Source organism: Paramormyrops kingsleyae, chromosome 9 (genome assembly GCF_048594095.1).
Source record: "Paramormyrops kingsleyae isolate MSU_618 chromosome 9, PKINGS_0.4, whole genome shotgun sequence".
NCBI lineage: Eukaryota > Metazoa > Chordata > Actinopteri > Osteoglossiformes > Mormyridae > Paramormyrops > Paramormyrops kingsleyae.
In genome coordinates, this window is record NC_132805.1 from 36,760,439 (window position 1) to 36,772,717 (window position 12,279).

General features: G+C 44.4%; 1 protein-coding gene across 1 annotated transcript in view; it reads right to left on the bottom strand.

Moving 5' to 3' along the window:
• Window positions 1-12,279, bottom strand: part of znf804b (zinc finger protein 804B) — a 134,957-nt gene that overhangs the window by 80,941 nt on the left and 41,737 nt on the right. The window contains exon 4 of the mRNA XM_023825797.2: window positions 8,300-8,375. The gene's annotated coding sequence lies outside the window, so the exon portion shown is untranslated. The remainder of the gene's footprint in view (window positions 1-8,299; window positions 8,376-12,279) is intronic.

Sequence of the window (12,279 nt, forward strand, 5' to 3'; positions counted from 1 at the left end):
TTACAGTTATTGTGTATTATAGTGATGCATTAATTAGCTTCATGTTTTAATAAATTTGGTTATTTGGATAATTTAGTAGATTATATTTCTTTACATGGGCGTAGGCTATGTGTCTGTATAATTCTATGTAAAAGTTAACACGCTGTGGTAACTAATGCAAATTGTTCTGAATTGTATTTAATTGTGTGTTTATTTATGAGGAGTTGGGGGTCACAGATGTGCAGGGTTGAGGTCACGTGCCCAGGCTCTCAAATGGGCAAGCGGGCTGCTGCTTATACACATGCACGGATGTGAGCGCACAGTTCTTATATATTTCTATCATTGTGGGGAATCACCATTCATTCCTATGGGCATAACCCCAATCCTGAAACAGGTTTTTATGACATTGTAGGGACAACACACACGCACGCACGCACGCACACGTTCTCATAATTTCTGGGGACTGTCCATTCATTTCTATGGGCAAATCCCTAATCTCAACAATGACAACCTTAACCTCTACCTAACCCTAACCTTAACCATAAGTAACCAAACAAGTCTTTTGACATTTTTAATTTTTTGATTGCAGTCACAGATTTTTATAATAATAATAATAATAATAATAACAATTACTTTATTGATTCCCATGGGGGAATTGTCTTTACACCTCCCTCAACTTGCTCTTTGTAGAGTAAGCTGTCCATGAAGGGCAGCCACCCATTTGGTATCTGTTTTTCTCTTTGGGGGACCCATTCATTTCCATAACCTTAACTCCTACCCAGGAGTTAACCAAGTAAGTAACATAGCAAACAAAATACAAGACTTTTGGCATTTAAAAAAAAAATATATATATATTTATTTATTTATTTTGATTTTCATCAAATTGAGTTTCTTCTTGGGAAGGTCAAAAACAGGTTTTAACCCCCCCCCCCCCCACCCCACACACACACACACACACACACACACACTCTTAAATCCTTCCGTGTCTGTTCGCGCTGCATTTCCAAACGTTATATTTTAACTATAGGTATTATGAGCACACGACCAATCCTATGACATTATACTCATATTTCATTCCTACATCCCCTGCTTTCATTCATTTTGTCCGTATTTAACAATTTGTGACAAGCTGATGTAAGATGATACATATATGAGCCTGACAGAAATTGGCTAAGGAAAAAAGATTGTTGATGTGTCCCACAAAACGTTATTAGATTCAAACGTGGGACTTTGTATCAGCCTGCAATATGCATTATTTCTTATATTCTCATATGTGTCAAATAGAGACACCCAGGGCAAATAGGCTAATCATCCCAAAAACAACATGCCTGCAATTTTCATGCTGTTATCTGACTCTAATCTGACTCTTAACCCACTATTATCTGACTCTAATCTGACTCTTATCCCACTATTATCCGACTCTAATCTGACTCTTAACCCACTATTATCCGACTCTAATCTGACTCTTATCCCACTATTATCCGACTCTAATCTGACTCTTATCCCACTATTATCCGACTCTAATCTGACTCTTAACCCACTATTATCCGACTCTAATCTGACTCTTATCCCACTATTATCCGACTCTAATCTGACTCTTAACCCACTATTATCTGACTCTAATCTGACTCTTAACCCACTATTATCTGACTCTAATCTGACTCTTAACCCACTATTATCTGACTCTAATCTGACTCTTAACCCACTATTATCTGACTCTAATCTGACTCTTATCCCACTATTATCCGACTCTCTTAACCCACTATTATCCAACTATTATCCAACTATTATCCCACTGTTATCCAATTATTATCCGACTACTATAATAGTCGAATAATAGTGGGATAATAGTAGGATGAGTCGGATAAGAGTCAAATAATAGTTGAAGAATAGTCGGGTAGTAGTGATCTGACTCTTATCTGACTATTACCCCACTATTATCCGACTATTACCCCACTATTATCCGACTATTACCCCACTATTATCCGACTATTACCCCACTATTATCCGACTCATCCCACTATTTATATCATGTTATATCATCTTTGATCATCACGTGTTATGTGTTTCTCTGCCTTTTAATCCGGTCTCTAAAGAACATTTGGGCACAAACAGGAAATCCATCTACCTTGTCGGCGCTGCATCTCACTGGGTGCAGTTTTCCTCAATAAAGGTAAAAACGTCAAGAATCCAATCTGACCTTTCCATCGAAACAGTCGTGCACCTTACCAATTTTTCTGGACATGTGGGGATTTTTATAGGGACTCTTCGCTATGCATAAATTGGAGCTCCACGAACTGTAAGGCTGAAAATATTATTTACAGGGTCCACAATTCAATTTTTTGTCGGATAACAGCAATTTTGTAACATAACTGCTATGAGTGAAACATAATAATCTGTTTTAATAATCTTACCTATAGTGTTAAAAGAGATGAGGGATATTATTTGCCGACCCTTAACATTACTGTTTCAAAAATCCTTATCTGAAGGTGTGGTACCTTCTGATTGGAAGCATGCCAACATAACGCCCATTTTCAAAAAAGGGGATAGAAGTAATTTGTCAAACTATAGGCCAATCAGTCTAACTTGTATAACTGGTAAAGTTATGGAGGCTATAATCAAAGAGAAAATGGTAGATTACCTGGACTCAAATAACATTTTGAGGGATAGCCAGCATGGATTTAGGAGAGGTAGATCCTGTTTAACAAATCTGTTGGAGTTTTTTGAGGAAGCTACTCAGGAAGTTGATGATAAGAAGGCCTATGATGTCATCTATTTAGATTTCCAAAAGGCTTTTGATGTTGTTCCCCACAAGAGGCTCTCACTTAAACTCAAAGCGACAGGTATTTTAGGAACTGTAGCGACTTGGATTGATAACTGGTTAACGGATAGGAAGCAGCGAGTAGTTATAAGAGGCTCGATGTCACAGTGGGCCTGCGTTCATAGTGGGGTACCGCAGGGTTCAATTTTAGGACCACTTTTGTTCCTAATTTACATAAATGATATAGACACCAATATATACAGTAAACTGGTGAAATTTGCAGATGACACCAAGGTGGGTGGTGTAGCAGATACTGAACTAGCGGCTCAGCAGCTACAGCGGGATCTTAATTTAATTAGTGACTGGGCTGACACCTGGCAGATGAAATTTAACATAGACAAATGTAAGGTACTCCATGTAGGGAGCAGAAATATAAAGTACAGGTATTTTATGGGACCTACTGAAATAAAGGTAGCTGATTATGAGAAAGACCTTGGTGTGTATGTTGATGCTTCCATGTCTCATTCTCGCCAGTGTGGGGAAGCAATAAAAAAGGCGAATAGGATGTTGGGGTACATCTCCAGGTGTGTGGAGTTTAAGTCAAGGGAGGTAATGCTAAGATTATACAATTCCTTGGTGAGACCTCACCTAGAATATTGTGTACAGGTTTGGTCACCATATCTTAAAAAGGACATAGCGGCCTTAGAAAAGGTGCAGCGTAGGGCCACAAGAATGATTCCTGGTCTTAGAGGAATGTCATACGAGGAAAGGTTATTTGAGCTAAATCTGTTCAGCCTCAAGCAAAGGAGACTGAGGGGGGACATGATCCAGGTCTATAAGATTCTAACAGGTTTGGATGCTGTTCAACCGAATAGTTACTTCAGCATTAGTTCAAATACAAGAACTCGTGGCCATAGGTGGAAATTAGCGGGAGAACATTTCAAACTGGATTTAAGGAAGCACTTCTTTACACAGCGTGTAGTCAGAGTATGGAATAGTCTTCCTGATAACGTAGTGCAAGCTGAATCCTTGGGTTCCTTTAAATCAGAGCTAGATAAGATTTTAACAACTCTGAGCTATTAGTTAAGTTCTCCCCAAGCGAGCTCGATGGGCCGAATGGCCTCCTCTCGTTTGTATAGTTCTTATGTTCTTATGTTCTTATGTTCTTATGTTTTTCTGATCATAGGCTTCACGCAGAAAACTTGCATTGGTAATAACACTGTTCTGTGACATTAGTCATCTGACCAGTAATTACAGCTTTTTATTTTTTTAACTCACTGCACAACAATACCATTATGTAGCACAGCCTAGCTTCAATGGTTAGGTGTGTTCTGTGTGTTCTGTTCCAAATACAGCTTAAAAACAAGGATTTGATCAGAGCCAGCAAACATGGTTGTTGGCAAATGGGTTTCTGCTTAGAATAAGTGGCTGACATGTTTCTGCATCTTCTTATGGAACAGATAGCTTAGCAATTAGCTTAGTCATCATTTTCTCTGAGTACTAGATGATCCAGTGTGCACAACGAACACAGGCCACCTGAGTACTAGATGATCCAGTGTGCACAATTAACACAGGCCACCTGAGTACTAGATGATCCAGTGTGCACAATGAACACAGGCCACCTGAGTACTAGATGATCCAGTGTGCACAATGAACACAGGCCACCTGAGTACTAGATGATCCAGTGTGCACAATGAACACAGGCCACCTGAGTACTAGATGATCCAGTGTGCACAATGAACACAGGCCACCTGAGTACTAGATGATCCAGTGTGCACAACGAACACAGGCCACCTGAGTACTAGATGATCCAGTGTGCACAATGAACACAGGCCACCTGAGTACTAGATGATCCAGTGTGCACAATGAACACAGGCCACCTGAGTACTAGATGATCCAGTGTGCACAATGAACACAGGCCACCTGAGTACTAGATGATCCAGTGTGCACAATGAACACAGGCCACCTGAGTACTAGATGATCCAGTGTGCACAATGAACACAGGCCACCTGAAATGCATGTTTCGCTTCATTAAAATCATTTCTTTACCTCTATTCTTCATTCTCACCTAGTCTTACATTTTTGGTGAGATATAGAGACCTGGGTATTAAAATACGTACAGTATGCTCCAGGGTCACACAGTTATGAGGTACCGCCCACATTAGGCCAGACAGAAATCAATAGAGCCACACCTTTCTGTCAATAAACAGAAAACTACAGCTTTAACTTCTGTTGATAAAGGGCACAGGCATCTTGGATTCTGAGCTCTGGGTTGGGTCGTTTACTCCGAGTTCACGAGTCGGAATTCCGACTTCAGGGGGCTTTCCAGTTGAAATTTCTGAATAGAAACTCAGAATTTCCGAATTACGAGTTCAAGTATAACGTGGCAAACTCGCCGTGTCACATTATACGAAAACAAATGTAGGAAATCCCATTAAATGTGCTGTGACAGCAGGACTATCAGGCTTGTAGTGTCCTGTAGTGCCAGTTCCAAAGTGAACGGGGGCAGAAAGGGTCTGTGACAGCGGCCTTTCCCATTGACTCCCCTCTTATTTGCTAACCCTTGTCTGGCTTTATCTATTCATTTGATTAGAGCTTATTTCTTTTCACTGCGTGGAGAAACCGCTGCACATTTGGCATTGGGTCGCCGAAAGATCCTGCTACTATCTGGGAAATGCATCGTGTAAAATGGTGTGGAAAAAATTAAAAACTGTGTTTTCTTGTTACTTCTCCCTCTGGCGTCGTTCATCTTCAGGAGGCTTATAATGTTATGAAATATTAACTGTGGTTCCTGGGCATGTGGCTCCTTGTGGGGGGGGGGCAGACCCAGCACATGGACGGGCAGCATCCCCGTTCCTTTAATATGGGAACCCCTTCAGCACAATGGATATTAACGCTGTGGTAGTGAAAGATTAAAACAACCCTCTCCAGAGGTTTCTCTATAAACAAGCTTTTGTGGAAATATAAAACCCTGGAATGCTGCTAATTTTTCACATGGGGGGGGGGGGGGGGGGTCGTGATATCGCTTAAGATCACTCCTGGAAGTTATATATTCTTTATGAACTTTAACTCACATGTGTTTAGCCAGAGGATCATCACCACCATTGGTAGGTAGCGACACGTGATTCTCCTGTTGGATTTCTCTGAATAGGGGGGCACGGCAAGGGGTGATTCTAGGATTTTTTAAGGAGGGGAGAATAAGAGGGGCAACCTTATTATTAGCCAATGAGTGACAGAGTTGTTGAGTGACAGAGGCATTGCAGGGGCCAATCAGCTTTCTCCTGGGGCCATTGCCCCTAAAGCCCCACCCCTATATTTTCTCCTAGGGCACAGTCATCATGGACATGAGCCCACAATCTGAATACTGCTGGCCCGACCCCATGGGGTCCCGTTGGGTGAACTTGGTACCCCACCATAGGTAAACCTGCAAAACACGCAGCTGCATGAACAGATAAATCTCATTTCTCAGCTTTGAATACGAGTGTCAGCTGTGATTGTCCGGAGGCTGTGTCACGGCCCGGGGTCAGATCTGGAGGCTGTGTCACGGCCCGGGGTCAGATCTGGAGGCTGTGTCACGGCCCGGGGTCAGATCTGGAGGCTGTGTCACGGCCCGGGGTCAGATCTGGAGGCTGTGTCACGGCCTGGGGTCAGATCTGGAGGCTGTGTCACGGCCCGGGGTCAGATCTGGAGGCTGTGTCACGGCCCGGGGTCAGGTCTGACCCCAGAAAGCACACATGCGGTTCATGCACACGGGTAATGCAGAGCGTCTTTTCGCTCGGACCAAGAAAAATATTCCACAATCTAAATGGAAATGCATGTGAAATTTACTATTGCTCCTCTGCATAATTACAATAAGAAAAATTTATTATTATTGTAAGGGATAGGCAGCCATGTTTATTTATACAGGCCTATTTATTTGGGGGTGAAGGGGAATCGACTCAGACGGGGGCCTTTTAATTAAAGGCCGATATTCACCAAGGAGCTGAGCTGCTCCCTCACTCGAGGAACAGTTACTGAAAAACAAGAAAAAATTAAATATGAGTTTAAAGTAATGAGGTTAATAAATGTCAAGTAAAGGAAGTAATCAGCTCAGTGAGACTCGGTGACCTTTCTAATTATAGGGAAGCTAACAGGGGTCTGGGGACTGTCCCATGGACCCTCGGATGTAATCCGGCTTGTGCATGTTGGCTGGTTACCATGACGCCCGGTCTGTCAGCGCCGTGGCAACTCAGGACTGACATGAGATTCAAGTCTGCAGATAAACGGGGATGTTCCTGCCATGTGCTGGTTTTGCCTAAGTTTTCACATCTTGGCCTCATGATTCTGCTCCCATACACCTAAGTGAAGAGTGTACTGCTCTCATCACTGTCCCTCCTCCCCAAGGGGAGCACGTTGGCCGTTGGAGATCGAAGGTATGTTCAGGAGCTGCATGCGCCTTAAAACAACACTTTGCGTTCCCAGTAATACAGCAACATTAATACATAAGAATGAAGTTTCACTCACTACGCCATCATCTTCCAGTGCATTTCATTTTACCTGTTTTTGTGTGATTATATGTCCACACATCTTCTGACGCTAGTTATTCAGTGTAATGAGCAGTGAGTCTGGAGCCCATCCCAGCAAACACAGGGAAACAAGGCAGGGGACCCCCCTGGATGAAAAAGGAAAATAAACTTCATTTCCTATCTGTACAAGTACATTGGAATATGTTTTTTTTCTCCACAAATCCCCTCTTGCACTCCCTGTTTTTTAAACACATACACACATATAATCCCCCGCACCCCTGAGCATTTTTTGGGGGTCGTGGGGGGTGTTAAGGGGTGATATGCAGTTTTTGGGAGGGTTAAGGGCCTTAATCAAGGGCCCAGTGGAGCTGAGGCTCCTGTGCTAAGTATGGGATTAGGCCGGTATCCTTCTGATCGCGTGCCCAACCCGCTGAGCCACACAGTGCCCCCTTGGGATGACTGCTGTGCATAGCACCAAGGGAATTCAGTGACACAAATATATATGAAATTGCAGGTTTTAGGACTATGGGGGGAATCTGATGCAAGAAGCATATGCAAACCTCACACAGACAGTGCAGGGGTGGGATTCAAACCCCCAACCTGTGAAGTATGACCCCTGTGAACCACAGACAACACAGAGCGATATTAAACAGGGCTGCTCGTTTCATGGCATTTTGTGGCTTCTAAGTGTGTCAGTATTGTCCGGACAACAGAGGGCGCCGTCTCCACATGACCCTGGACACACACCTGGTGACAGCGCATCCATCAGGAATTCTCCTTGCAAACCTCACACAGACAGTGCAGGGGTGGGATTCAAACCCCCAACCTGTGAAGTATGACCCCTGTGAACCTTGGACTCACCCTTGTTTGATTAAAGATATAATTTGATGAAATATATGTTTAAATAGTAGAGGTTGTGTGCATGATGATGTAATGACAACACAGAGCGATATTAAACAGGGCTGCTCGTTTCATGGCATTTTGTGGCTTCTAAGTGTGTCAGTATTGTCCGGACAACAGAGGGCGCCGTCTCCACATGACCCTGGACACACACCTGGTGACAGCGCATCCATCAGGAATTCTCCTTGCACCGGGAACAAGGTGATGGTCCAGCTGTTTTCCAGGTGAACCTTTGTTCCGTGTGGCGGTTTTCATGAAAGGGAAAAAAAAAACAGAAATGAAATATGAGTTATGAGTGACTTATGAAAATGATGTACTAAATATTATGTGTCACTGTGCCTATGAATGTAGCAGTGAGTTTTACAAAAAACAAGCTAACTGGGACGTTGCTTTGACTTTCTGAGGGGGAGGTGCTTGACCCAGGTGGGTGGGGGGAGCGGGGGTAAATTCGGTAAATTTGCTACGGTCATCAGTGATCGGGATTTAATAGACAGTTTTGGTAAATTTTGTGTGACAAGCACTCAGAACCTCAAAATTGGGACACTTCATTTGGGACAATCATTTGGGCAAAAGGGGGAAGGAGCTCAGACGCCCTCGGCACAAGCCTGATGCTGCCCCCCCCCCCCCCCCACCGCAGGGCACTCTGGGACACCTTTGAGGGGACACCTTCCTCTAACAATGTGTGATCTCATTCCAAGGATTCTAAAACGATTTTCACCCACTCCCATCTGACTTCTATCCATTCTTCTAAGGAGGAAATTTAACAAGACCAGTTCAGATCAGACCTTGGGCTTTAAATTGACTTTTGTTTTTACCCTTGGCTGATATCATCCCGTCAGAATCCACTCTGTTAGTAGATTACGCCCTTATGGCTACAGAGCAACATCATCCAGAATCCTTTTCCACCATCTGTGTGTGCTGGTTGTAGGCTTGAACGGAAATTCCCGCACACATATACAATCACACAGCTCCAGGCTACATAGCGCCATCATATCTCAGTTTACGATTTGCTAGGCGTAATGCGTAGAGGTTTAGATAGAGATAATGTTCTTCATCAGAGAAGGCGATGGAGATCTTGCAGAACTTCAGCAGATTTCCCCCTGGTAAATCACATTGCCACATTGAACTGGCCCTTTACCTCTCAGGATTTCTGAGTATTTCACTGCCTTCACAATCATGTCCACTTGACTAAACCAGTGTTTCCCATTCTGGTCCTCAGGGACCCACAGACAGTCCACGTTTGTGCTCCTGGGAAGGTTCTGCTCTCAGCTCCTGGGAGCAAAAATGTGGATGGATCCCTGAGGACCGGATTGGGAACCACTGGTCTAAACCCATTTGATATCAGCACACTGCACAGTCAACTTCGCATGGCCCACTGCTGTTGAACAACTTCCAGATGATTCCCTCCTGGGTGTTATGAGTCACCTGGGGAGGAGGTGGCAGTGGCTGGCTATTCCAGGGCTTAACAGGATAACCCTCCTGGCTCAGTGTCCTCTGGGTTTCGACCCAGTGCAGACAACTCAATGACAGAACTAAATAAAAGGTGTGTGATTCTCACATATGGGTGTGTTTGTTGTTACGCAGCTCTGTATCTCTGCCGGCAAGCAGGGAAGTGCTTAAGGTGAAATCTCAAAATGGATCTTCTGTCTTTTCCAGGGATATAGGCAGATGCCCACATGGGCGCACACTCAGAAACGCGCGTGATCTTTCACACCGCTCTGTTTGTGCGAGACCATGGGCGCACACTCAGAAACGCGCGTGATCTTTCACACCACTCTGTGTGTCTGAGATCGGGTCTCTTTCTTCTCTGGCAATTAGCCAAAGGCCATTTCTACCTGTACTTCCATAACTGTGAAGTATCACCTTATCCAGTATACAGGACTGAGGACTTACTCTTCATAACAGAGACACATCAACTTCCCAATACCCTCAGATACACAAAGGACCTTTAAGATTACAAAATAGATGGGTCACACCATGCGACTCACAGCGATATCATTGAAAATCTTTCCTGCAGTAACATTTCGGGAGAACCAGGTGCAGTGAGTCCCGGAAGTGTCGCTACTGTAAATGATGTGGAGTGGGGCGATAATCACATGACCTCACATTAAACAGCAGCGGCCGGCCCCCAGTCACCCCCATCTGCTGCCAGTGAGCGCACCGTGGTGGTAGAGGAAGGTCACAGGTCCTGGAGCTACATCACAGTCCTCATAAAATTAACGATGGCGGCCTGGAAGCACAAAGAGGGAGCAGAGCCAATGTGCGGGCCGATGTGCGGGCCGATGCGAGGGGCCGATGCGCTGGGCCAATGCGTTCTAATTTCCGTCCTGTTCTAATTTCGGGAACTCGTCGCTAAATCCAGAGCCTTCGGATTAACTTCACATGTGGAAAAAGTCGAAGTTTGGCAATCGCTTCCTCTTCTTGAGCTGGTGCATCCATAATGGGCTGTGCAATGGGAATTATACTGAAATGTAATTGCGTAACTGAAATTTTCCTCAAATGTACTTATGCTTGACTGTCTCTCATTAGTCGCTGATGATTATATGCTGCCTGGCATGTAGGAAACATCTCACAGCGTGGAGAGATGCTGACCACAAGGTAGGAAACCCCTGTGCCCTTCGTGGTCTGAAGCAGCATGTTTACCAGGCCCAGCAGCACAATGACCCCCCCGACCCACAGGGGGTGCTGCTGCTGCACCATTTAGATGGGACTTTATGTGATTTGCTTTGTTACCGCATGTAGCTTTGGACAGAATCATAAGAAGATGAATAATTCAGCACAGACGTCCCACATTTTTCTTCTGGCATGATGATCCATTTGATCTCTGCTTCAGAGGCGAATTAATCAGACATTGACCCAAACTTCCAAAACAACTTGATCATCGCTTCTTTTCAGGGATGTTTTATTGGTGTTTAGGTTAAGCACTCTACTGTGTGATTGACAGTACCGGAAGAGTGGATACATTTACTGTGAGACAAAGCTATTTGAAAATGTACCGCAGAAAACAACAAATATTGAGAGACAGACAGTGCCTTTGGTCATAAACAATTTAAAAGTGATTAAAAAGGGGCTGTGATGAGTGCGGGAAGTGGCTCTCTGTTGTGCGTTAGACGTGTCTCACAACACGCAGAGTCAAAGCCACAATGGCTTCTGAAGAGCCTCAGAGGAAGAGCAGGATCTCGAATGAAAACAGCCTGAAAGCTGCATTACATCCCCTAAGTCTGCTTTCCGTGCCATAATTGGAATCATGTCCCAACATTTGGGGTGTTTGACGTCTAAAAGGTTTTCACCTGCAGAAACACTTCAGAAATTCATGTGATTTAATGACCACCTTGGGGACCTGCCTTTCCGTGGGGGGGTGGGGGGGGTACAATGACAGAGGCAAGGTGAGGTGTGTGTGTGTGTGTGTGGGGGGGGGGGGGGCGTTCCCCATCAGGTCCTTTAGTGGACCGCTAAGACTCTTAACTTGCTGGCGGCCCGATTCTCTTTGTGACATTACGGCTCAATTTGTTCTAACAACGTGTCTTCCCGCTTCAACGGAGTTCATTGAGTGGGAATAGAATGAGCCACCCCCCCCCGACACTACCTCAGCAATTTCACACAATGACTGGATGATCCACTGCAAAGAACAAACTTTTTCGTCGACCTACATAATTACGGCTCCGAGAGGTTTCCAGATGCGCTGCATTTACTACTCCCATGGTTTCTGCGGATAGCAGGTTGCGCTGCTTTCATTTTACCATTTGTTTCTTGTCTGATTTTGCTGGAAACTGATCATTTAAGAGGGATGCTGCACATTTTCCCCACGTTCCTGTATATATTGAAAGGTAATTCATTTTTATCATAGTTACTTGTTTTTTACAATAAGCTTCATAATCAGAGAACAATCAAAGAAAAACAGAGCAGATCCAGAGGAGTGTCGGGGGTGGGGGGGGGGGTTCTTCACTCCAAGAGCCCCCATCTGCATCTGACTCACATCCTCAATGAACAAGCATTTTGTGGTACTATTAGCAGATACCCAAGGTTCTGGAGACATTCACGCCTTACCGCCATTTGCCCCACTCTCAGCCCCCTCTATAATGGAGAAACAAGCAGCTTCAGCTTGTGCTGCAGGTACGAGTCCCATTCAAGTAA